The following is a 24,682-nucleotide window of genomic DNA, read 5'->3' on the forward strand; positions in this document are numbered from 1 at the left end:
AAAAAGCAATCAAGAAGGCATAGTAGAAGACAATGAATGCAGGGAACAATAGATACAGAATAGCAAATAATATGGTAGAAATAAATTTAAATATATTTAAATTTCTGACTTTATAAGGTCAGAATCATAAGTCACCTACAAATATCAGTGACTTGCGGAATCCAAGGTTTATTTCTCACATCACACAGCAGTCTTCAGTTAGCTTTAGCTATTCAATCTGGGACACAATAAAGGAGCAGCCATAGTGTGGAATACTGCAGGAATTGGGGCAGAGAACAACTCAGCTTTTGAATGTTGATTATAAAGCCTCTACTCAGGCTTTGTGCAGTGGCTCACGCCTGTAATCCCAGCACTCTGGGAGGCTGGGGTGTGTGGATCACCTGAGGTCAGGAGTTTGAGACTAGCCTGGTCAACATGGTGAAATGTTGTCTCTACTAAAAATACAAAAGTTAGCTGGGCGTGGTGGTGGGCGCCTATAATCCCAGCTACTTGGGAGGCTGAGGCAGAAGAATCCCTTGAACCTGGGGGGCAGAGGTTGCAGTGAGCCAAGATCACGCCACTGCACTCCAGCCTGGACAACAGAGTGAGACTCCATCTCAAAACAAAACAAAACAAAAAAACAAAGCCTTACTCAGAAGTGGCACATTTACCTCTACTCAGTTTTAATTGGTAAGAAAAATCACATGGCCAAGCCTATTAATGGTTTACATGTTAATGGAACTGGAAGTCTATACTTCAGCAGGGATATACCTGGAAGAGGCAGTCCTTGCTAAGAAGGTTCAGTGAATATTTTGATAATATAAATTTGTGCCATGCCAAATATAAAATGAATCTTAATCAACAGAAATTGTCTAAACTAACCAATTAGAAGTCAAAGATTGTCAAACTGGATTAACAATAATACAACTCTGTGCTCTTTCTTTCTCTCTCTCTCTCTCTCTCTCTTTCTTTCTTTCTTTCTGACTGAGTCTTGCTCTGTCACCAGGCTGGAGTGCAGTGGCGCAATCTCTGCTCACTGCAACCTCCACCTCCTGGGTTCAAGCGATTCTTCCGCCTCAGCCTCCTGAGTAGCTGGGACCACAGGCGTGTGCTACCACACCTGGCTAATTTTTTCGTATTTTTAGTAGAGATGGGGTTTCACCGTATTGGTCAGGATGGTCTCGATCTCTTGACTTCACGATCCGCCCACCTCGGCCTCCCAAGGTGCTGGGATTACAGGCACGAGCCACCGCGCCTGGCCAACTCTATGCTCTTTCTAAGAGCCTCATCTATAAATCTATAATATAGGGACATGGGAAGCATGAAAGTCAAAGGATGGAAAAGTAGACTAGGAAAATACTAAACAAAGAAATCTGGTGTAGCTATACTAATATCAGACAAACTAGACTTTAAAGCAAAAAGCACATCTAGAGAGATAGACAGTCACTACATAATGATAAAAACATTAATACATTAGAAAAATATAACAATTCTAAACTTCTGTGCATTTAATAACAGTTCAAAATATAGGGACAAATTTACCATACAGAGGAAGATTTTAACTAATTCCTCATAAGAAATCAAAGAGACAAAAGAAGAATGTAAAGAATCTAAGCAATACAATTAACAAGTTTAATAAAAAGGATATGTATAGAAAACTGCATTCAACAGCTGCAGAATATACATTCTTTCCCAGCACAAAGTATTTATGGCAATGCATAAAACACATCTCAATAAATTTTTAAAAATTAGTATCATACAAAATACTTATCTAACAGCCATAAAATAAGTTTAAAAATCAGTAACAAAAAGCCAAGTAGAAATACCCCTCATGGGTGTTTGGAAATTTTTTAAAGTATTTGTGGGCCAAAAAAAATCATAATGAAAATGAATTCTTAGAACTGAATGATAGAGAATGCTGCTAAAGTCTCTCCCTTTGAGCAAAATGGGTCATTATTACACATTCTCAAATAAGCAAAAAGGCTCAGAATGATGAACTAAGAATTCCAATTTTAGATATTAGGGGGAAATTACCAAATGAACTTTACAAAAGCAGGACAGAGATAATCAAGTATTTTATTAAGAAATTGCATGATTACATGAGAAATCTACGGGGGAATCAGGAAAACAGAAGAGGTCAAGGGAAGCAAGTCTATATTTTCAGCTATAGCATCAGCCTGAAATGTCCAGGAGCTCCGAAGTACTGGGGATCATTCCTACCTGGTGGCCAGGGAGTGAGGCTTTTTTGTACCTCCATATCGGGCATCAGGCAGTCATTGTTCACAGGCTGTTACAGAGATGAGTGCATAACTTCCAGACAACTCTTAGTGATGTTGCTTCAATCCGCCAAGGGCAATCCTCCTGAGACTGTTGCAGGTGTGAGCCGTTAGCAACAGAACCTGCAGCAGCTGGAGAATGGCCACGCTGAACCAATGGAAGGAAACCCAGGAGATCTGGACAGAACACCATTGTTGTCTGCTATGCTTCATTCCTTGTATTACTCAGGTCCATTTACCTCACACATTAGGTTCCTTTCACGCTTTTACTTCTCCAGGATTCTGGCTGATTACAATTTCCAGTAAAAACTTAAAAGAAAAAGTTAGTGCGGGGTTGGATTATGATCCCAGAAGATACCATCCTGAATGCCATAATCCTGAATACTGAAATCCTGAAAGATCAAAATCCCTAATGTCGAAGTCCCTAATGTCTAAAATCCTGAAAATCACAAACACAGGACAGTTGCATATATGTTAAACAAAACCAAATAAAGACATACTATTGTCTTTATTTGGAAATTAAGTCTTAAGGATATGCATATGGGTGCCAAATTGGCAAGGATTGGACTGGTAGCTTAATTTTAGGTGTCAGCTTGACTGGATTAAGGAATATCTAGAAACCTGGTAAAGCATTATTTTGGGTGTGTCCGTGAGAATGTTTCCAAAGGAGATAGAGTGTAGGCCTGAATGGATCAGGTGGGAAGGTGCTGGTGAACATCATCCAATAGGTGGAGGGTCCAAGAGAACAAATACTGAAGGCAAATTGGACTCTCTCTGAGAGCTGGGACAGACTTTTCATCTGCTGCCTTGGACATCAGAACTCCAAGCTTGCCAGCCTTTGAGCTCCAGGACTTACACCAGCAGCCCGCAGGGTCCTGAGGTCTTCAGCCTCTGATCGAGAGTTACACCATGGGCTTGTCTGGTTCTGCAGCCTCTGGACTTGGACTCAGCCATACCACCAGCATCCCAAGGTCTCCAGCTTTCGGATGGCCTGTCATAGGATTTCTCAGCCACCATAATTGCATGAGCCAGTTCCCTAATAAGTTACCTCTCATATATCTACATCCAGATCCTATTGGTTCTGTCAAGAGAACCCTGACTAATATAGATTTGGGTATTGGAAGCTGAGTACCATTTCTTCTTACTGTATTTCTTACAACACAGTGGAAGAGATCTGTGAAATTGTTCCCTTGAAAAAAGGCTGTGATAAGTTAAGTGTTTGAGGCTACTTAATGTTGAAAGATACAAATTGAAAAGCTAATTCTAATTGGTGCTATGAAAGCAGAAAATCGCTTAATTGCAACAACTGAGCAATAACCAGACTTTCAAATAGACAGCACAGACTTAGCAAATTTGTAGACCACAACCTCTCTCCAAATAACAAGTGCAGTGTTTCAAAGATCACAGAACTAGTGAAATCCAAGTGTAAATTACAAGAAATCTCCCTTGTCAAATGATTCAATTGTGTACAGCTTCCGGTCCTTCACACACAGTGTTACGCTTCCCTTCAAAAAATAACTTCTGTCAGAGAATAAAAAGAATTCAACAACCTCAATAGCCTTCTGAACCAAAGACATTTACTAATACTGAGGTTCCTCCACATCTTGCAAAATACATGAAATGGTGAACTATTCCTGATTAGGGATTTGACTGTTGAAGAAGAAAGACTTCTTATATTTATCACTAAATCTAACAGAAAAACTAGCACATGCTTTACTTCGGCTAGTGGAAGTTACTTCAAAACTGTCCCCATTGTTTTTTGTCAGCTAGATATAGTTCGTGACCCTGTTGGATCACAAAATGCTAAGACTTATTCACCTGCTTATGTATTAATGACTGGAAAAGTGAAGTAAACACTTATTTAAAGATTTGGTGGTCTTTGCAGAAAAAATTGATTTTGTATTTTCTTTCTTTTTTTTTTTTTTTTTTTGGAAACATGGTCTCGCTCTGTCACCCAGCCTGAAGTGGAGTACTGTGGCGTGATCTCGGCTCACTGCAGCTTGGACCTTCCAGGCTCAAGCAATCCTCCCACCTCAGCCTCCTGGGTAGCTGGGGCTACAGGGGCATGCCACTATGCCCAGCTAAATTCCTGTACAATTTCAAAACTGTAGAGAATACAATTTCTGTATTTTCTATAAAACACATTAGCCGTGTTACCCAGGCTGGTCTTGAATTCCTGGACTCAAGTGATCCTCCTGTCTTGGCCTCCCAAAGTGCTGGGATTATAGGCAAGAACCACCATGCCTATAATCCCACCGTGTCTATGAAAACTTCAGTTTAAAAATATGTCATTTGGGCCAGGTATGGTGGCTCACGTCTATAATCCCAACACTTTGAGATGCCAAGGCGGAAGGACTGCATGAGCCCAGGAGTTTGAGACCAGCCTGGGCAAAATGGCGAGACCCTATCTCTACAAAAAATACAACAGTTTAGCCAGGCATGCTGATGTGTGCCTGTAATCCCAGCTAATCAAGAGGCTGAGGTAGGAGGATCAATAGCGCCCAGGAGATTAAGGCTTCAGTGGGCCGTGATGGAGCCACAGCACTCCAGCCTGGACAACAGAGCAAGATCCTGTCTCAAAAGGAAAAAAAAGTGCAATTTGCCAGCACTGGTCTTCCTTCCAGCTGATGACATACCAGGAGCTTTAATAAATTAAAGTGGAATTGACCTGAAGAATCTAGTGAAGTTATTGACTGGTTCAAAAATAATTAGGATAAGAAGACACTTTATGTAAGGGTGTTGCTATTTGATCACAAGTATTATTTCTGCCAAATTTGTAGACTGTATATGAATGCATGGGAAATGAGTTTCTGTGTGCCCAAAACAACATGGAAGCATGGCATGAACGATGGGAAGTTTCACAGGGAATGCTCATTTTCGTGTATATTGAAACACAAAAGAGAATTTCAAAAGAGCAGCACCACATAGAAAATATGCATGTATTTTCTGAGGAGAGCCATGCCCTAAAAGAAAAAAGCCAGCTATTTATTGTGATGCAAGATTTCAAAATACAATGATCATGGAAGTTGGTCAGCTCTTACGAACTACTTCTGCACAATTACCCATATGTATTCCTGTAATACACTGGTTCATTAGTCAAATTTTCCTTTTAGTTTTTTCCCTGCTATTAAGTTCTCATCATTGTTGTTTAAAATTTGCTATGCTGTTATATCTTTGCATCATTTCCAATACTGGAGGTATAAGTTGTGTAAAGACTTTGAGTTCTAATTTGTTTTATGAAGTTTTTGCAAATTTGACTCCACAAAGATGCATCATCACAATGTTGACTTTGTGTGTAAATATTGTGTGTGTGCATAAAAGCATTGAAAGCTCTGAGATAAATGAGACATCCTTTTTGCACAGCTACATTTGTGAAAGATAAAATTTCCTAAGATCTTGGTGCTTTGGAGACTCGTCAAAAGACTTAAATTGTCCAGCACTATATTTCATATTACTGCAGTTACATAAGCTATTTCTTTACATAGGTTACATGTTGTGACTGTCATTAGTATACCCCTCATTAGGTATCCTGAGTGTTTTTGCTGGCAAAATGTTATTTATTGCCTATTTTATTGTATAAAGTGGCCTATAAAGTGCTCTCTCATGTTTCTCAAGTAAATCCTTTTTCAAAAATATAAATCAATATATTTTAAATAATTTTTTATTATTGTTTTCAGAATTGTACTTTTAGAATTTTGATCTTTCGAGATTGTGACTTTTGGGATTTGGGACTTGAGGAGTTTTGCTATTTTGGGATTTCAACATTCAGGATTGTGTCTTTTAGGACTATGATGGGCTCCTAGCTAGTGCAATGAAGCTATAGCTTCCACTGCTGCAGTCGTCCTGAGATCAGAACTGATGCTGATGCCTTTCTTTACTGCCCATTCTCCATCTCCCTCACCCTCAGCTGGCACTTCTGCTGGTCTAGGTGGCTTGCCTGGTGGTATCACTTGATGGGGATGAGATTTTGGTTACCATGAACTTATCTGACCATAGTTGCTCTACTTGCCAATTTACAGTTAAAATAGGGGTTGGGATTACTGAGAGATACCCCAAGTGGTTCATGTGAGTGCTTAATATAGTCTTCCCTGCCACCATTATGTAGCATAATAACTATTATGAATCCTCATGGTTATTGAAGACAACTACCCCTTTAAGTATGGTAACTCGTTTCTTGCTGGTGTACAAGCACAATGGACCTAAAATGGTCAGTGGCAGCCATAGCTATAAGATTAGTGGAACCACTAATGTGTCCTCTAGTAGAAACAGTCTCCCTTCTAAAAACCAGCACTTCTAGTTCTTAAACTAAAGTGCCAGAGTGTCAAAACTGAAAGCAAAAGTTTCCCAAGTGGGAAACTGGCACAGGACCATCCTACCTCCCAACCTTTGGCTCTGAGACTTAATATTTTATTGAGAAAAACAATGACCACTGGTTTAAGGCAAGAATGGCAAACTTTTCCTATAAAGGGTGAGACAGTAAATATTGTAATCTTTGTATAGTGTACAGGCTCTGTCACAGCTACTCAACGCTGCTGATGTAGCATAAAAAGAACCATAGATAATATGTAAATGATGAGTGGTAGCTGTGTTCAATAAACCTCTGTTAATAAAAACTGCATTAGGCCATATTTGGCCTATGAACCATTGCTCGCAAACCTCTGATTTAATTTACATATTGCATCCTGAAGGACAGTGCTTCATCTCTGTAGGACATCATCCCCAAGCTGTTGCCTCAACTGCTTTTCTTAGAGGCCATTCCGTTATTCTATTAGGCTAGGGTCCTGAGAGGTGAAGCAAGACGGCGGAATAGAAGACTCCATTACTCTATCAGGCAATGTGTTACAAGCAATGTGGATGCAGTAGGATCAGCAAATTACACAGGCATGTGCCCACCGCGGAAGCTCTTTTGTCATAACTTTTGTTCTTTCAATCTGAAGTAACAGTATATGAGAGATCCTATGTTAGTTAATCAGATACTCTATTAGCCCCTGAACAGAGGTGCTAGCCAAGTCAGGCAGGAAAAGGTAAACTCATACATAGAAAACATGTCACTCTTAGTCAGAATGAATTGCCACACTTTCCAGGGTACAAGGGGTCTTAAGTAATCAAGTGTCACTAAGTAGCTTGTTGGTCTCCTCAAAGATTCATGCACTAGTAAGGACTCACCATTAGTCTCCATCATCAACAGGGAGGTGGCAGCAGTAGCTAGGTCAGCTATGGTGAGAAGGATGGTCTGCTTTTGTGCCCATGAACAGCCTTCATCTCTGCCATTATGGCTGCTTCATTCCTGAGCCCATTATTCTGTAGCCCTGCTACAGGCTTATTACTGTTTAAGAATACCGTTAGGACTTAAGTAGCAAGCAATGGGTAGATACTAACTGTTCAGTGGTTTGTGATAATGCCCAGCCCCTTTGCTATTCTACTCTCCACGCAAGCATCAGAACAGCCTCGTATGCAGAAAATAATCAGTCAGGACCTAGACACCAAGAGATATAGGGTTAGATGCCACCCAATCAGTTGTCATGGAACACTGGCAGCTTTTATTGATCCTTCTCTAAAACAGCTTTGTTGAGATATAATCTACATTCCATAAACTTACCTGTTTTAAGTATATATGTCAATGAATTTTAGTATATTTATAGTGCTGTACAACAATCTAATTTTATATTACCTAATTTTACCTTTATCACAACTGAATTTTAGAACATTTCCATTGCCCTAAAAAGAGACTTCATATCCCTTTATAGTCACTCTCCATATCCATTCCTAATTTACTCTCTATAAACCCATTTGTTGACATTTAATATATGGAATCATCCAGTATCTGTTTTATGACTGGCTTTTCTCACTAAGCATAGTGGTTTTGCAGTTCAACCATTTGTAGTATGTGTCATCAGTATTTCATTACTTTTTATCAACAATATTCCATTGTATGAATAGGCCAATTTTTATTTAGCCATTTATCAGTTGATGGGCATTCAGATTCTTTCTACTTTTTGATTATTGTGAACAATGCTGCTGTGAACATTTATGTTTATATCCTTGTGTGGTCATATGTTTTCATTTTTACTGGTGATCTTGGGGAAATTGGATTCAGGCACCTCAAGGAAGTAGCACCTTCAGTCCTCAGTGAAGCTGGGCTCAGCCTTACTCCCTCCTGCTGAGCTGGGGAGAGGCGGTGCTCCCTCCCAGTCCCAGAAAGTGCATTGCCAGGCAACCAAAGAGCACTCCCAGGATAACCACCAGCCAGTGTAAAGTATCTACAGAAGTCTACATATGTACTTAATGGTAAAAACCTTCTCTTCTATAAGCAGGAACAAGACATTGCCATAGAACATTATATTGAAAATTCTAGCCAGTAAAAAGCAATAAAAAGAGGTAAACATTACAAGGACTGGAAAGGGAAAAAAACCATTATTTTTCAAAGGTGCAGATAAAAACAAAATAATTTCTAGATAAAATATTGGAATTAATGAGGGAGTCTTGCAAGTTTGCTGTATTTTGAATCAAAACCAAGATATGCATGTCAGGTCTTTTATATATACCATCAAACACCATCAAATCCACAGCTATTTTAAATATAAAGCTAAATTTTTAAAAAGATTATTTACAATAGCAAATAAAAATAAAACAGGTAGGAATAAATAAAACCAAAGATGGGCAAGCCTTTCCTGGGGGGAAGCTGTAACACTTTATTGAAGGACATTTGAGAAGACTTCCATAAATGGGGAGTTACACCACGTTATACACAGGTAGAGTCAATACTGCAAAGATATCAGTTTTCCTCAAATTGATTTATAGATTCAACTCACTGACAATCAAAAGTTTAACAAGTTTTGGGTATTTTGGGGTCAGTGGCTCAAGAAATTGTTTCTAAATTTTTTACAGAACAAAGGGTGAAACATAATTTAGACACTACTAAAGAAAAAGGATAAAGTGGGAGTCTTATTCTACTAGTATCAAAGCTTATAACTAAGCTATATTCATAAGCCTGCATTGCACTTGTACAGAAACAGATGAAAATGGACTAATAAATAGATCAGAATAGAGAACTCAGAAACCACATATGTATGCAAGCTTGGTTTATGGCAGAGATGATACTGTGGTTCAGTAGGTTAAGAACCCTTCAACGAATGGTGCTCAGAATATTGTTCATTCAAATGGTTAGATATGAAACCAGAATGTAAATTTTTTGCCTCTTTGAATATCGATTTGTCATCATCAAATGTGTTAAAGCTGTGCATACTGTATGATCCAGAGATCCCACTCCTGGGCATATACTCTGGAGAAACTTGCACATTTTCACCAGAGCTCATGTACAAGAATGTTCACAGTACTACTGTATGTAAGATTAAAAGATAAGGGGGAAAATCCAACCCCACGTCTACTGAAAGGATAATTCGTAAACTACTTATGGACAATGGACATACAATATAGTAGAGACAATGAATATATGCAGCTACACAAATCAATATGAAAAAAAACTTTCAAAGATAACATTGCAAAGAAAAAGTCCCCAAAGAGAATATACCATAAGATTTCAGTTATGAAGACTATACTTTCAGGGATCATTTCTAAAGTTTGTTACTAGAGAAGTTTCTCTGAATGTGTAGAGCACCGAGACTGGACAGGGAAAATGTGGCACATATACACCATGGAATATTATGCAGCCATAAAAAATGATGAGTTCGTGTCCTTTGTAGGGACATGGATGAACCTGGAGAACATCATTCTCAGCAAACTGACACAAGAACAGAAAATGAAATACCACATGTTCTCTCTCATAGGCGAGTGTTGAACAATGAGAACACATGGATACAGGGAGGGGAGCATCACACACTGGGGTCTGTCGGGGGGAAATAGGGGAGAGACTGGGGAGTGGGGAGTTGGGGAGAGATAGCATGGGAAGAAATGCCAGATATAGGTGATGGGGAGGAAGGCAGCAAATCACACTGCCATGTGTGTACCTATGCAACAATCTTGCATGTTCTTCACATGTACCCCAAAAGCTAAAATGCAATAAAAAAATAAAATTCAATAAATAAATAAATAAATTTCAGTTATGATGAATCAGTAAATATAAACCAGGCATGGTGGCACATGCTTGTAATCTCAGCTACTCAGGATGCTGGGGCAAGAGGATCCCATGAGCCCAGGAGTTCAAGACCAGGCTGGGCAACATAGCAAGACCTCAACTCAAAAAAACATCTCATACACACAATTTATAAATACTTACATCTGTGTTAAAATGTAAACATAAAATAAAGTGAAACAAAGGGAGTGATAAACTCAACCTCATTAAAACCTCGATGAGCTGCGGTGGGGACTGGTTTAGGGAAAGTGAAGCATGAAATCAGGGAGGAGCAAGGCAAATATAACATTCTATTTTTTATGATACTTCTAGAGCTTTTAAAATATGTAATTGCTACTGCTATGGTTTGAAAATGTTTGTGTCACTCCCAAATCCTTATGTTGAAACTGAATCCCCATTGTGGTGATACTAAGAGGTGGGGCCTTTTTAGTCATCTGGGGTCCACTCTTGTGACTGGGATTAATGGCTTCCTCAAAGAAGCTTCAGAGAGCTGCCTGTCCCTTCAACTCTTTTTGCTGCATGAGGCCACAGCTTCTGTCCCTTCCAACATCTGAGGACACAGCAACAAGGCACCATCTTGGAAGCACAGAGCAGCTTTCACAAGACACTGAACCTACTGGCACCTTGATCGTGGACTTCCCAGCTTCTATAAATGTGAGAAATACATTCCTGTTGTTTACAAATTACCCAGACTAAAGTATCTTCTTACAGTAGCAGAAACAGACTAAGACAGCTACTTTTCTATTTTAAGCATATAAACATATAAATATTTCTTTGTATGCATCAAATATTTAATTAAATTGTTGTGGACACTGTAGAATTAAGGTAAATCTCCACCCGAAATTTGTTGTAAACTACCACCTACCAAAAGAGTATGAAAAGGTTTAATACTCACATAATAAGGCTTTCTGAGGAAAGAGGTGGCTCCCAAGCAGACCCAAAAAATGGCCTTGGGATTTTATGGTGACTAGGGAGTGAGACTGATGAAGGGTTCCTAGGCATTGTTTGAACTTCCTATTGGTGCCAAAGGAGACATCACCTGAGCTTTTTTCTTTTTCTATATGTGGGACAGAGGGGAAGAAGAAGAGGCAAGGTTATAAAGATGTCAGCATCAAGCATAAAAAACACTAGAGTCAGACTCTTTAATACAATTTTTTTTCAGACTGAATCTCACTTTGTCTCCCAGGCTAGAGTACAGTGGCACAATCTTGGCTCACTGCAATCTCCACCGCTTGGGTTCAAGCAATTCTCCTGCCTCTGTCTTGAGTAGCTGGGATTACAGGTGCCACCATGCCGGGCTAATTTTGTATTTTTAGTAGAGATGGGGTTTCACCATGTTGGCCAGGTTGGTGTCAAACTCCTGACCTCAAGGGATCTGCCTGCCTCAGACTCCCAAAGTGCTGAGATTACAGGCGTGAACCACCGTGCCCAGCCACAAAATTTTTTTAAACAAAATTATATATGAAACAAAAGAGACATCTGCCGTTTTAAAAATAACATGTCTATGGAGAAAAGAATGTCACCTTTCCCTTTTAGCGACCACTTCTTTTATCTTTTCTTCTCCCAGGAATACCCCACTGGGAGGAATAACTGTAGTCACAATGTTAAACATGGTAGAAATAGAAGTAATTTATCCCTAGAAAACTAATGCAGGAAGAGAAAACCAAATACCGCATGCTCTCACTTATAAGTGGGAGCTAAATGACGAGAACACATGGACACACAGGAGGGAACCACACACACTTGGCCCTACCTGAGGATGAAGGCTGGGAGGAGGAAGAGAATCAGAAAAATAACTATTGGGTACTGGGCTTAAGACCAGGGTGATGAAATAATCTGTACTACAAACTGCTGTGACATGAGTTGACCTATAAAATAAGCCTGCACATGTATCCCTGAACCTAAAATAAATGTTTAAAACAAAAAAGAACACTTTTCTCTTTAGACTTTTTGTATCACTGCTGGTGTAACAATAAAAAATATATTTTCCTTAAAAAAGAAAAAGAAATTGAAGTTATTTACTATGCCACAGAAAAATCAAGTATGAAGGAGGTTAATTACAACACAAAGTTGGAAACCAACTCCTGTGGAGTGGAAAGAATGAGAATTACTTGTGATGCTCAAAAGCTTCCAGGATTATACGGTAGAACAGATACCATTTGGGTCTTTACTAGTTGAGCCCAAAAGAAATAGTTTGCTTTACTGTCGTGATAGTGAAGAAATTCTGCACCAGTATATCTATTAATCGCAAATAAACACCAGATTGGAAATCCTCTCCCAGAAAAAGTTATTTCATTCATACTCAAAAGACATAGACGGCCAGGCGTAGTGGCTCAGGCCTGTAACCCCAGCCTCTTGAGAGGCTGAGGTGGGTGGATCACGAGGTCAGGAGATAGAGACCATCTTGACCAACACGGTGAAACCCCATCTCTACTAAAACACAAAAAATTAGCCAGGCGTGGTGGCCCGTGCTTGTAGTCCCAGCTACTTGGGAGGCTGAGGCAGTGGACTTGCTTGAACCCAGGAGGCAGAGGTTGCAGTGAGCTGAGATCATGCCACTGCACTCCAGCCTGGTGATAGTGCAAGACTCCAACTCAAAACAAACAAAAAAAAAAAGGTAGAGACAATGAAATGCAAGTGTATATAAATTTTTGAGCCACTGACTGGGTACTACTGTGAGCATAACACTGAAAGTAATTTGATCTTTGCTCTCTAGGGGCTCACAGTCTCTGGTATTACTTTTGCAGCCTAAAGTGTACAAATGCGGATTTAGAGAAAAACTGCACTAGAGTAAAAGTTCAAATGATAAAATAATCAGATTGCTTTCAACATACTTCGATATTAAAGAATTCATGAGAACTACTGGGAACTCTACCTACTGCATGATATGTACAAAGGAACTACCTATGCTTAAGGCATTTCTTGATAAACAGGTTGGGGGTGGAAGACGAGACCCTGAGAACATAGAGCTAAAGGGGAAGTAACAAGTAGCTAAATTACTTTGCATTCACAAAGATTAGAAATGTGGAATGCAGGAAGAATGAGAAAATGGTGAGTTTAAACTGGAAATGTCTGAAGAACTTTCGGGAAAAGAACTATTGAATATATACCCTGAAATTACACATTGTTGGCACAAATGAAATGAAAATGTCTTCATCACTCTAATATTTAACAAAGTCTTCTCTACACACACACATAAACACACACACAAGCACACACAGAGCCTTTTGAGAGGGCTGTTCTGAGTGGAAAGAAAGAAAAGAGGCTGAGCTCAACATCTGTTTCAATGCATAATAATCAGCTCAGCATAATAACGTAAAAATGTTGATTATATGCCAGGTGGAATTCTAAGCTCCATACATACACTAACATATTTAAATGCTTTATAGTAACCATCTTATTTAATAATACTCAATGCAAACCTATAAGGTAAGCAATTATATTTTCTCCATTTTGTGAATGAGGCACCTGAAGCACAGAGAGGTTAAGTGATTTGTCCAAGGTCACACAGCAGCTAAGAGGCAAACCTAGATTCTAACTTCAGCAGGCTGGTAAACAGGGTGTAGAAATTATCTATAAATGAAATGCACTCAGTGGAATCGGAATGTGGAGTCAATGGGGGATTCTAGCAGACATGGGCCCACCTAGAAATTCATAGAAATTGTAGGGAGGGATTTGGAGTTTCTGCAATTTAGGAACGGGGTTTAAATCAGGCTTAGCCATTGCTGGAAATAGATGTTTGGTGCCGCAAAGAAAAATTAGCACCGAGACAAAGGATCTTTCAGCAATGCAATTTTTATTTTCTGGACTCCAGGAAAGGTACCCTCACTTGCCATTGTGCCAGGAGAGTACAATGAACAAAGGAAAACATACAAATTTATCCTTTATGCATTTGGGGTTGTCCTTCCTGCTGGTCTGATCTCCGTTGGCTGGAGCCAGACCTTACAATTTAAACTAAAACCTGATTGACTAATAATTTAAAATTTTTCTAAACAGATAAAAGCCATGGAGAGCTCAGACATGCCTGTGAGCACGTCCAGCAGAGATATCTTGGTTAAAGTACAAGGATACAGAATGTACGACGTGCCTGTAAGCATGGGATGTTTAACAGCTACATAGGTTAGGGCTTAACAAAGTTGTTAGCACACTTATTTTTTAACAAGAAAGGAAACTTTAAAAAGAACTTTTCTATTTCCCAGAGCCATATTTTAAAGATCACCCCAACTTGTTCATTCACATTCCCTCTCTCTCTCTGTTTGACACACACACACACACACACACACACACACACACACACACAGTTCTAAGTTTCTTTATTCTATCCGAGAGTTCATAAACAAAGAGAAAGCTGAGGATCTGTATTTTATAGACACCTCCCCATTCTACCCTTCCTCTGGTTCCAGCCAGCCTCCTCTTGGTAAGGCCCAACTGGGGCTATTCGGCACTGTTTCCTTGGTTACATATGATGCTCCTCGTTCAGTTGCTTTCTCACAGGGCTCTTTCACTGTCTGCCACAGATGTCAGCCTGCCTTTTAAATACCTCATTACTCCAACCACATGGTGTTCATGCACAGAAAGCAACCTTGCAGAGAAGGTCCCAGGTGAGATGAGATCTCAAACAGCAGTCCTAGGCCGTCTGCGCTCACATTTTCCCTATCGCTCTTCCTCAGCAAGCTTTGCTGCCCTAATGTCACTTGCCTTCTTTCTCCTGGCTAAGAGGAGTGCAGATTCTTCCTGTAGGCAGCACTCAGACTCAGGGCCTCCAGGAAAAAAAACTAAATGAGAAAGGAGTGGCAGCATCTGGAAACATTTTCACCTAACCTTTAGTTTCACTTCTGCAAAGCTTTGGCCAAGTGGATCTCTGTCCATCGAAGCGGCTGTGCGTGTATGTCAATATTCGATGTGATTATACCCACCTCCTTATTTGGAACAGAGCCAAAATGCCAGGCATTATTCTAAAGACTTTATCTATATTTATTCACTTTATCTTCACCAAATGAGGGACGTGAGACCGAGAATGGTTCAATAATCTGCCCAAGGTAGCACATGAGTGCCAGGTTAGAGGAGACTTCCTGACAAAGTTTCTCTTAATTTTCCTTGAGTGGATGATTCTACACAACATAAGCCTGGCCACATTCTTGGCTTTATGTGTAGCTCAGAGGCCTCTGGGAAATAACTATTGGGGTTTACATTTAGAGTTAAAATATATTCATTCCTACCTGATGGTACGAGTAGCCAAGCTAGAGGGAGGGAAAGCAGGTCTCCATAAGTAATGAAGGAACTAGACAGCCTGTGGTGGAGTTAACAGTGATGACTGCAGGGCAATGGCAGTGTGCCCAATGCCATGTGAGTCTGCCCTTGAACGTGCCTTCACTCAGCCTCCCCCATCCCTTTAAGGAAGCATCTGTGCGCCCAGGAATAGTTGAATGTGGGAAACATTAAATGTTAAAGTGCTGTGCCACCAGAGCCTAAGCAGCTCCCCTTCCACAGGGCTAGATAGTGCTTCCTTACAAACAGAGCTAATTCAGAAGTGAGCATCTCTGGGTGGTAGCAACAAGGAGGGCAGGTGCCTGAACTCTAAATATCTTTGGAGGCAGAGAGCAAGCCAGCACCAACAGGAAGGAATGTCAGGAGAGTTGGTCAGCTGAGGACCAGAGATGTGTAGAGGAGAGTGTGAAAGCTGACATGTTCAAGACGGCCACAGAGTACAACTGGAGAGCAAAGGCCCAAGAGCCCCGCAGTTTAAACTGACATCCATCAGAGAAAAGGGCAAGTTTTGATCATGTGTGCAATGGTCCTGCCCTCTGGGGTACATGTAAGAGACACAAATGGGGAAATCCTCAAGTGCTGCCCTTTGCAATGGGGGCTGTTGAAGACCAAGAAGCAAAGTGCTCACACGATCTTATCCAGGACCCCTAACTGGGACGTTCTCAACAACAACTATGCTCTGAACACATAAGTAAGTAAATTGATGTGTATACTTTAATTAACTCTTTTTTTTCTGAGACAGGGTCTTGCTGTGTTGCCCAGGCTGGAGTGCAGTGGTGTGATCATAGCTCACTGCAGCCTCAACCTCCCCAGGCTCTTAACGTAACGACATCATAAAAAACCAAGGTTAACTAGAATATGAAGCATGTTCTCTTGCTGGCTGTTAGGCCCACATTAGGAGACTACCACAGCAATACAAAAATTCTTGTTACATTCAAAATTGCACCTGCCTATCAACATAATTTCAAGCAATGTTTATCCAGTGGTGAAAAGCAACCTGTGCATGGTGGAAAATCTCCTAGTTGGCATTCAGAAAACAGAGCATGATGAAAAGGACTGGCAATCTGCTAATGGACTCCAAGGAAATCCCAGTAAATTGAGAGATTACATGTATCATCCAAATTATACAGAAAGAAGAACCCCTGTTCTTTATCTTCTAATTAATGACTGATGCTGGGAAGCCAGACCACTTTCCTCTCTACTCAGGTTCACTTACTAGGTTAAAGAGATGAGCCTAGCTGCTTGTCCAAGGACTTAAAGTGGCAAATGGGCCAGGCGTGGTGGCTCACAGCTGCAATCCCAGCACTGTAGGAAGCAGAGGCAGGTGGTTCACTTGAGGTCAGGAGTTTGAGACCCGCCTGGCCAACACGGTGAAACTTCATCTCCACTAAAAATATAAAAATTAGCTGGGTGTGGTGGCACACATATGTCATCCCAGCTACTCCGGAGGCTGAGGCATGAGAACTGCTTGCGCCTGGGAGGCAGAGGTTGTAGTGAGACGAGATCACACCACTGCACTCCAGCCTGGATGACAGAGCGAGACTCTGTCTTAAAATAAAAATAAATAAATAAATAAATGGCCCACACGGTGGCTGCTTCATTTTGTGTAGAGTAGCTATGTGAGCTACCACAAAAATAACGGGGAGAAAAGAAAGTAGCACTGATGGGGCAAAACTTTGATTCCTACAAAAGAGCAGAGATATGAAGTTCAGACTAAAATATATTGTTGTTCTTTAGACAGAAGACTATCTCTATGTAAATACACAAATATATACACACAAATATATACATACATATACATGTACATATATGTGTATATATGTATGTATATGGCAGATAGTATTTTCCAAACATAGCTTCTATCCCACATTTTCTCATGCTATGTAACCTTGCCATTCTGCCACCAAGAGATGGAATCTCAATTACCCTACCCTTGAATCTGGGCTTAGCTGGCCTTAGTGGTTGCTTGTAACTACCAGAGTGCAACAGAAATGAACCTGATTACTTCCAAGGCTAGGTTAAAAATATAAAATCATAAAATACAATAAAAATTTTTTAAAAAAAGCTTTCACCTGCTCACGTGGAACTCAGTCTCCAGATTTTACCTCCCAAAGAAGCTCCCTCTGGGAACCCAGCACCATGCTGTGAGAAGCCCAAGCATAATGGTTATATGTAAGATAATAGTTTTTTAAAAGCAGAGAGTGTGCATAAGGAGCATGTACTGTAGAACAGTCAGGGTAGACCAAAATGAGAAAGTATTAGATGTGAAAAGTAGTAGATCACTGGTGATAGAGGAATTTATGGGATAAAGAAGCTGAAGCAGAAAATTCAATATTTTTTCAAAAGGTTTATCGAGAAGAAAAGGAAATCATTACCATATACCTGGTGCTCTATTTTTTAAAAACTTTTAAGTTCAGGGGTACATATTCAGGTTTGTTATATAGGTAAACTTGTGTCACAGGGCTTTGCTGCACAGATTATTTCATCACCCAGCTACTAAGCCTAGTACCCAACAGATACTTTTTCTGATCCTCTCCCTCCTCCCACTCTCCACTCTCAGGTAGACCCCAGTGTGTGTTATTCCCTTCGTGTTCATGTGTTCTCATCATTTAGCTCCCATTTATAAGTGAGAACAGGTGGTATTTGGTTTTCCTGTGTTAGTTTGCTAAGGATAATGGCCTCCAGCTCCATGTTCCTGCAAAGGACATGATCTCATTCTTTTCTATGGCTGCATAGTATTCCATGGTGTATATGTACCACATTTTCTTTACCCCAATCTTCCATTGATGGGCATTTATACCTGGTATTTTAAAGCCTTCTTCAGCATATTGTTGCACAAAGAGTACTAATATTTACTAAAGAAAATAATCCATCTTGAAGATATTATAGCAATTATGGCATTTATGTGATAATATGCTGTTTTTACACAAGATTCCTATATGGAAAAAGACCTATTACTTGAGTTCATTCTAGGAAGTAGTTTTCTTGGAACGAAGAGCATTGAATGTAATGTTTTTGGTCTTCCTGGCTCCATTTATGCCAACAAATTAATTAGTATATTTAGCAGGCTACCAAGATAAGACTCATAATCCTTCCAAAAGTAACTCTTACGTTGTGTATAAATAAAGGGGCCTTGTTAGTACAAGTCGACTTAATTCACATTGGAAAGCCTAGCTCCTGTTTCAAAGCTTTATCCAAATGGGCAAGATTAAGGGTTGCAAAAGCAAACAACTTGCCCATTTGGGGGGGAAAAAAGCACATAAAGGGAACTCTTTGTATTCCAATTAGGGTCTGACAAATTCCAAGGTTTAATCTTTCCATGTATACCTAAGTTAACCTACATTCCCCTTATCAGTGGGACAAGGTCCTTTTCCTCAGGGCTTTCAGGGGAGAAGGGAACACAATTACACAAGAAACAAAATCTAAGAGCATGACAACAGTAATATACTAAAGGTACATACAAAAGAGCTGTAGAAACAAATGACAACACAGCTATCACTTTGGGAGCCCTCACCATTAGGCAGATATATAAGCACTTTATATATCTCTACAACGATGTGAAGTACGAATAAGCACAGACTAGGAAATTGACCCGTGGGAGATGTCCAAAATTGTACAGTCAAAGAGCCACATTTAGTCCTAGTGATCCCAGGAAGTGTCCTGCTGTAATAAGAAAAAATGCAGGTTTTGTAATCATCAAGACTTGGGTTAAAATCTGACTCTGATGTCAGTTGATTTTGTTGTCGCTCGCCAGTCTCTCGCCCATGACAAGAAAAACAACTGTCTAAAAACTTTCAGTCCATCTAGGCAGGGTCCCTGTCCTGGCCTCACATAGTAGATTCCCCGCAGTCTCCAGCCGGCCCAGCAGGTGGCCCCATCCCTTCCAAATACCCCAGCCACACATACTTCCTCAAGCCTCCTGGCTGCCGCCTCTCAAACGCCACACCATCATGGGACTCCATAGCACAGGATCGTGGTCTACCGCGCCCTGCTTCGGGTGCAAAAGTGACTACATCTCCGGCTAGCTGGACATCTGCCAAGCCGAACCAGCGCGGCCTCCAGAGCCTCAGCGTCCCAAGCACCTGCCAAGATGAGGACGTCACTGACCCGCCGCCTTTCCTGGGCCAACGGCTGTCCGGTCCTCTCCTGAGAGGTAACTGCCAGCCAGGCAAAAGCAATCGATCCATGGCAACATACTGCGGGGCCAGCGGAAATTGGAACTTCAGCGTTTTCATTCCGGAACGCCGGCGTGCAGTTGATATTTAGGGACTTGAATCCGGTTCGCTGGCACCATCGAACTGATATGGAAACTGGTACTTCCCCTTTTCTGACTTCTTCTCAGAACACTCGATGGCACAGAGCCACTCGTTAAAATCAGCGAAGGAAAAAAGGTACTTTGAAGCTAGTACTCTAGCCTCTATGGCTATTTGTCAGATGGGAAGTTTACCAAATAAAAGCTGTTTTTACAAATGCGAGGAAGGGTTAGGTTGAACCCTGATCAACGAACATACTGTCTTGCTATCATTGAGCCGTTAATGCAAACGCTTAAACTAAAGCCGGGCGCAGTGGCTCACTCCTGAAATCCCAGTACTTGGGGAGGCAAAGGCAGGCGGATCATCCGAGGTCAGGAGTTGGAGACCAGCCTGGGCCAACATGGCGAAACTCCATCTCTACCAAAAATACAAAAATTAGTATTTTAGTAGAGATGGTGTGGTGGCACACACCTGTAATCCCAGCATTTACGGAAGCTGAGGCAGGAGAATTGCTCAAACACGGGAGGCAAAGGTTGCAGTGAGTTGAGATCACACCACTCCACTCCAGCCTGGTGACAGAGTGAGACATCTCAAAAAGAAAAGGAGAAAAAAACAAAACAACAACAACGAACGCTTACACTCAGAGATAGCTTGTCATCTTCGTTTAGGAATGCCCGTTTTCCACTCTTTCAACGAATATCCAGCCCACCTTGCGACCTGTCATTGGAAGGCTTTAGGAATACCAAGACGAAAATATATGATCTCTGTCTTAAGGAATCTAGCTATCTAATGGGCACCCAAATGAATGTGTCTAAAGTACAGTGTTAGGTTAGGAAACAGCCCACACACATGCCTTTTGCCAGGGTGAGTCAGAACTTACCTATTATTTGAGGTGACAGAATCATATAGAGTGCAAGTGACTTACCATGCTGTTTCCCTGAAATCTTTTCATCTGTCCCAGCTTCTCTATTGCCACTGAAACTTTTCTATTTTAATCCCTTGTCTTTCCATCTATTAGAGTAGCACCCCATTGAGTCTCCAGAGGAGAAACTCCTGATCTCTACACCCATGATTACAGGGTCAAAAACAGAGAAAAAAGAAACTTCATTGTGATTCTTGATTCTACCTTTGACACTGCTGAAAGTTACCTAAGAGGTAGAAATAATTATGGGATTCTTCTGCCTTTTCCTGAAAGTGTTCACTCTGATTTTCTTAGCAAGGAATTTAAGGCCCTTTGTAATATAATATGACGTTGATCTGCCTTTCTGCCACTATTTCCCATTAACTTCATATTCCATCCTAGAGAAGACAGCATTTCCTGAGTATAACATGAATTTCCACAACTTCAAAATGCAACTCTAGTGAAATCAGGTTCATGAAGTTTTCCCTATTCTTCAGGCAATGTAAATTACTCTCTCAGAGCCTTTGACTCCTATATCTAGAAAAGCACTTATCATAGTCTATCAACACTTTTAATGTATAAATTAGTGCTTTAACTACAGTCTAAGCAATATGAAGACAGGAAAGAATCATCCTCTTTGAATCCCCAGCATCTAGACAAGTCCCTAGCATATGACAAGTGTTTGATAAATGTTCTTTGAGTGAATGATGATGTAGATGATTTTAATAAAAGTGTTGTGTGCCACTGCCTTGATCAAGTTAGTGCTGTGAATGAGTTTTGAGGCATAGTTTGCTTGTTTGAAGGCAGTTTCTTTCCTGTTTAGGGAAAAAAGCAGCTCAAATGAGCCCCCCAAAAAAGTGAACTGAGGTGTTAAGGCTTCTGGCTCTGTGCTGCCCACTAGTGGAGCCTGTGCTATTCCTAGTGGAGTCTGTGCTATGCCAAGCGGGGCCTGTTTAACATCCTTGGAGGGGCTCTCTTGAAGTAGGTACACTTTCTAGGAAATAAAAATGAACAATCACTGCAAAAAGTCTTATTACACGTTGGGAAACATTTCTGGAATTTCTGCATGGGATTGTTCAAACCTCTCCATAGCTGACTCGCTAGCTGTTTTTTTTATTATTTTTTTAAGTGAAAGCAAACTTGTTAGAAAAGTAAAGGAATAAAGAATGGCTACTCCATAGGCAGAGCAGCCCCTAGCTGGTTTTTAAATCTCCTTCTCTTGCTGCTTGTGACACATCTCCATATTTCATTTGTTTGTTTCCTTATCTAGATGTGAAATGATCATCTGAAGGGGTCCTTTGCTTCAAGTCAAATGCATGCCTCAACCCAGCAGAGCCAGAGATACTTGTATGATGTACATCAGATTATGTCATTCTTTTGCTCAAAACTCTGCAATAAAAGCTCACCATTCCCTTCAGAGAAAAGCCAAAGGCCTTTAAATGGCCAGCAAAGCCTATGATCTGCCCCCTCCTCTTCTCCCTTTACTTCTCTTCATCTCTCCTGTTGACTGACTTGATTTCAATCCTACTTGGCTGGTATGTTCCTCCAGTAACCCCACTTCAGGGACTTTGCACTGACTGTTTCTTCTGCCTGGAGCCCACTTTCCCCAGCTTCGCACATGGCTAACTCCCTTACTTTCTTCAGGTGCTTGCTAAAATACCATCCTCTCAGTGAGGCCTACCCTGAGCATCCTGTTTAAAATTGTAACCTGCTGGTCCCTCCCTACAAACTCTCAAATTTCATCATCTTTCTTTACGTTTTTGCTTATAACACTTATCACTTTCTAATATACCATAGAATTTACTTATTTACATATTTATTTCTTAATAAGTCTGTGAGAATACAAGGTCCATAAAGTCAGGGACCTTTTTCTGTTCTTAACATTGGTGTAGTCCAAATGGGAGACTGTTGCTTGGCTTATTGTAATCACTCAGTTAATAGTTCTCACATTAATTAATCCTTGCCACCTCTTCTGTGCTGGAATTTGTCCATGACAGAAGCCCCCAGATCTGCCAGACTAGTATTGTCCTAATATTTTATTCAGTCCAGATTCTGTAACGTTTTTATTGCCAGTAAAGCATGTGAAAGGAAAATAAATCTTGGGTCCTCAAATCACTAAGCTAATACAATTCCTCTTTTTTTTTTTGGAGTTTTACTTGCTTCCAACAAGGAAGGCAAGATTTCCTGTTTCCATGATGACGGAAGGCAAGTAATTCCTTTATGGAGTTTGAGCTCACTTCCGACACGGAAGATGAGATTTTTTCCCCCCTGCTTCTAGGAAGGTAGAGAGTGGTCTACAGCCTGAGACCCATCCCTAGGTAAGTAACTGAATTAGGGTTTGTCTTGGTTAAATTTAAGATTAACAACCCACTGGTCTTAATTTCTCCTTACCATTAGAGCACTCAGGGATCATGTAAGTTGTGCCATCGTTTGTTTTGCTTATTGTTTCTTTGTTGTTTCAGCCTTTTCCCATTGGGTTTGATCAACTCTATCTGACTTTATCAAATCCAAAGGAAGTTGCAAATTATGGGGAACAAGGCCTCTGAAGCGGCTAAATTCCCACACACAAAAAAATAGTGGTGTGGTTGGGGAGAAAAATGGCCAGCAAAAGGGAAAAAAAAAAAGAGGAAAGATTTTTTATTTTGACTAATAAAGGGGCTTTATTTACATAACAAGGCCACCTTTTTGCCAGCCAGGCCAAACTGAAAGCAATGGCTGTTGCCCATACTGCAGTTTGATAGCTAAGGTTCTGCCTTCTTTTTTTTCCCATCATGACAGCCTGGGTTTGGTTCCTAAATCAAACCCTTTCCAGTTTGATACTTGGTACTGCTGAAATAGCAGCAATTTGTCCTAGCTGAAATTTAGTAATGAGATTTAAAAAGATTATTTTAAAGGAGCTCAGTGGTTAAAAATCATCTTAATTAAAAGCTAACATCCCGGTGGCTCATGCCTGTAATCCCAGCACTTTGGGAGGCCGACGTGGGTGGATCACGAGATCAAGAGATCAAGACCATCCTGGTCAACAAGGTGAAACCCCATCTCTACTAAAAATACAAAAAATTAGTTGGGCATGGTGGTGCGTGCCTGTAATCCCAGCTACTCAGGAGGCTGAAGCAGGAGAATTGCCTGAACCCAGGAGGCGGAGGTTGCGGTGAGCTGGGATCGCACCATTGCACTCCAGCCTGGGTAACAAGAGCGAAACTCCATCTCAAAAAAATAAAAAATAAATAAATAAAAGCTAACATCCAAGATGTGTGCATATGTGTGTGCATGTGTGTGTGTTTGTATTTAAAAGGCTTTCATGGTTTTTTTTTTTCTTCCTAGGATCCTTTTTATTGGACCAAAAGTTTTTTCCTCTCAGTTGACTGAATTTTGTGTTCTTCACTAATGGCTATTGCAACAGAGGCTACTCTGGGGTTTTTAAGGAAGAGTGTTTTAGACACTTAGAAATGTCTTTGCTAAAAAATTTTTTAAGTGTACTATAAAAGCATCAGTGGTCTAACCTCAAAATAATTTCTCTGCCCAGAGCTTAGAGATCCAGTTAAAAAATAGGTAGTTCCTATCTAAATAAAATTGGTCTCCTTATTACAATCTTTGATAGATTTCTATAATGTTATGTTTGACTTGGCATCCATCTTTAATCTTCCTCTAGCACCAGGAGACATTTTCTCTCTGTACCTTATGATGTAATGTAAATTTTGCTATTTTATTTTCACCTGAGTTGTTTCCTTTAATATGCAAATTTAAGGCTACTGAGCTGGCAGTTGCCTCAGGCTGTGAAAAGGTTATCAAGAATCTGAAAGTCTAAGATGGGGGAAAAAAGATCTTTATGAATCTGTAAGAGTACTTCTATCGGCATGCCTATTTATGTGTTGTGTATATAATGTTTCACTACTGAAAATTTTTGAGAGCT

At 40.4% G+C, this 24,682-nt stretch overlaps 1 protein-coding gene and 1 pseudogene across 10 annotated transcripts in view; one reads left to right on the top strand and one right to left on the bottom strand.

The window, feature by feature from the left end:
• The window catches only part of LOC100396581 (disintegrin and metalloproteinase domain-containing protein 21), a 50,697-nt gene extending 30,916 nt beyond the window's left edge, over positions 1 to 19,781 (bottom strand). For 7 of the 10 annotated variants that reach the window (XR_013521342.1, XR_013521341.1, XR_013521340.1 and 4 more), the window contains exon 1: positions 19,522 to 19,781. The gene's annotated coding sequence lies outside the window, so the exon portion shown is untranslated. Of the gene's footprint in view, positions 1 to 7,634; positions 7,732 to 11,242; positions 11,405 to 19,207; positions 19,279 to 19,521 lie in introns of all 10 variants that reach the window. The other 3 variants (XM_078335270.1, XM_078335268.1, XM_078335269.1) reach the window with 3 other exon arrangements.
• On the top strand, positions 9,805 to 9,887 carry LOC128928969 (small nucleolar RNA U3; annotated as a pseudogene).
• Positions 19,782 to 24,682: the final 4,901 nt, after the last annotated feature.

Source organism: Callithrix jacchus, chromosome 8 (genome assembly GCF_049354715.1).
Source record: "Callithrix jacchus isolate 240 chromosome 8, calJac240_pri, whole genome shotgun sequence".
Classification (NCBI taxonomy): Eukaryota; Metazoa; Chordata; class Mammalia; order Primates; family Cebidae; genus Callithrix; species Callithrix jacchus.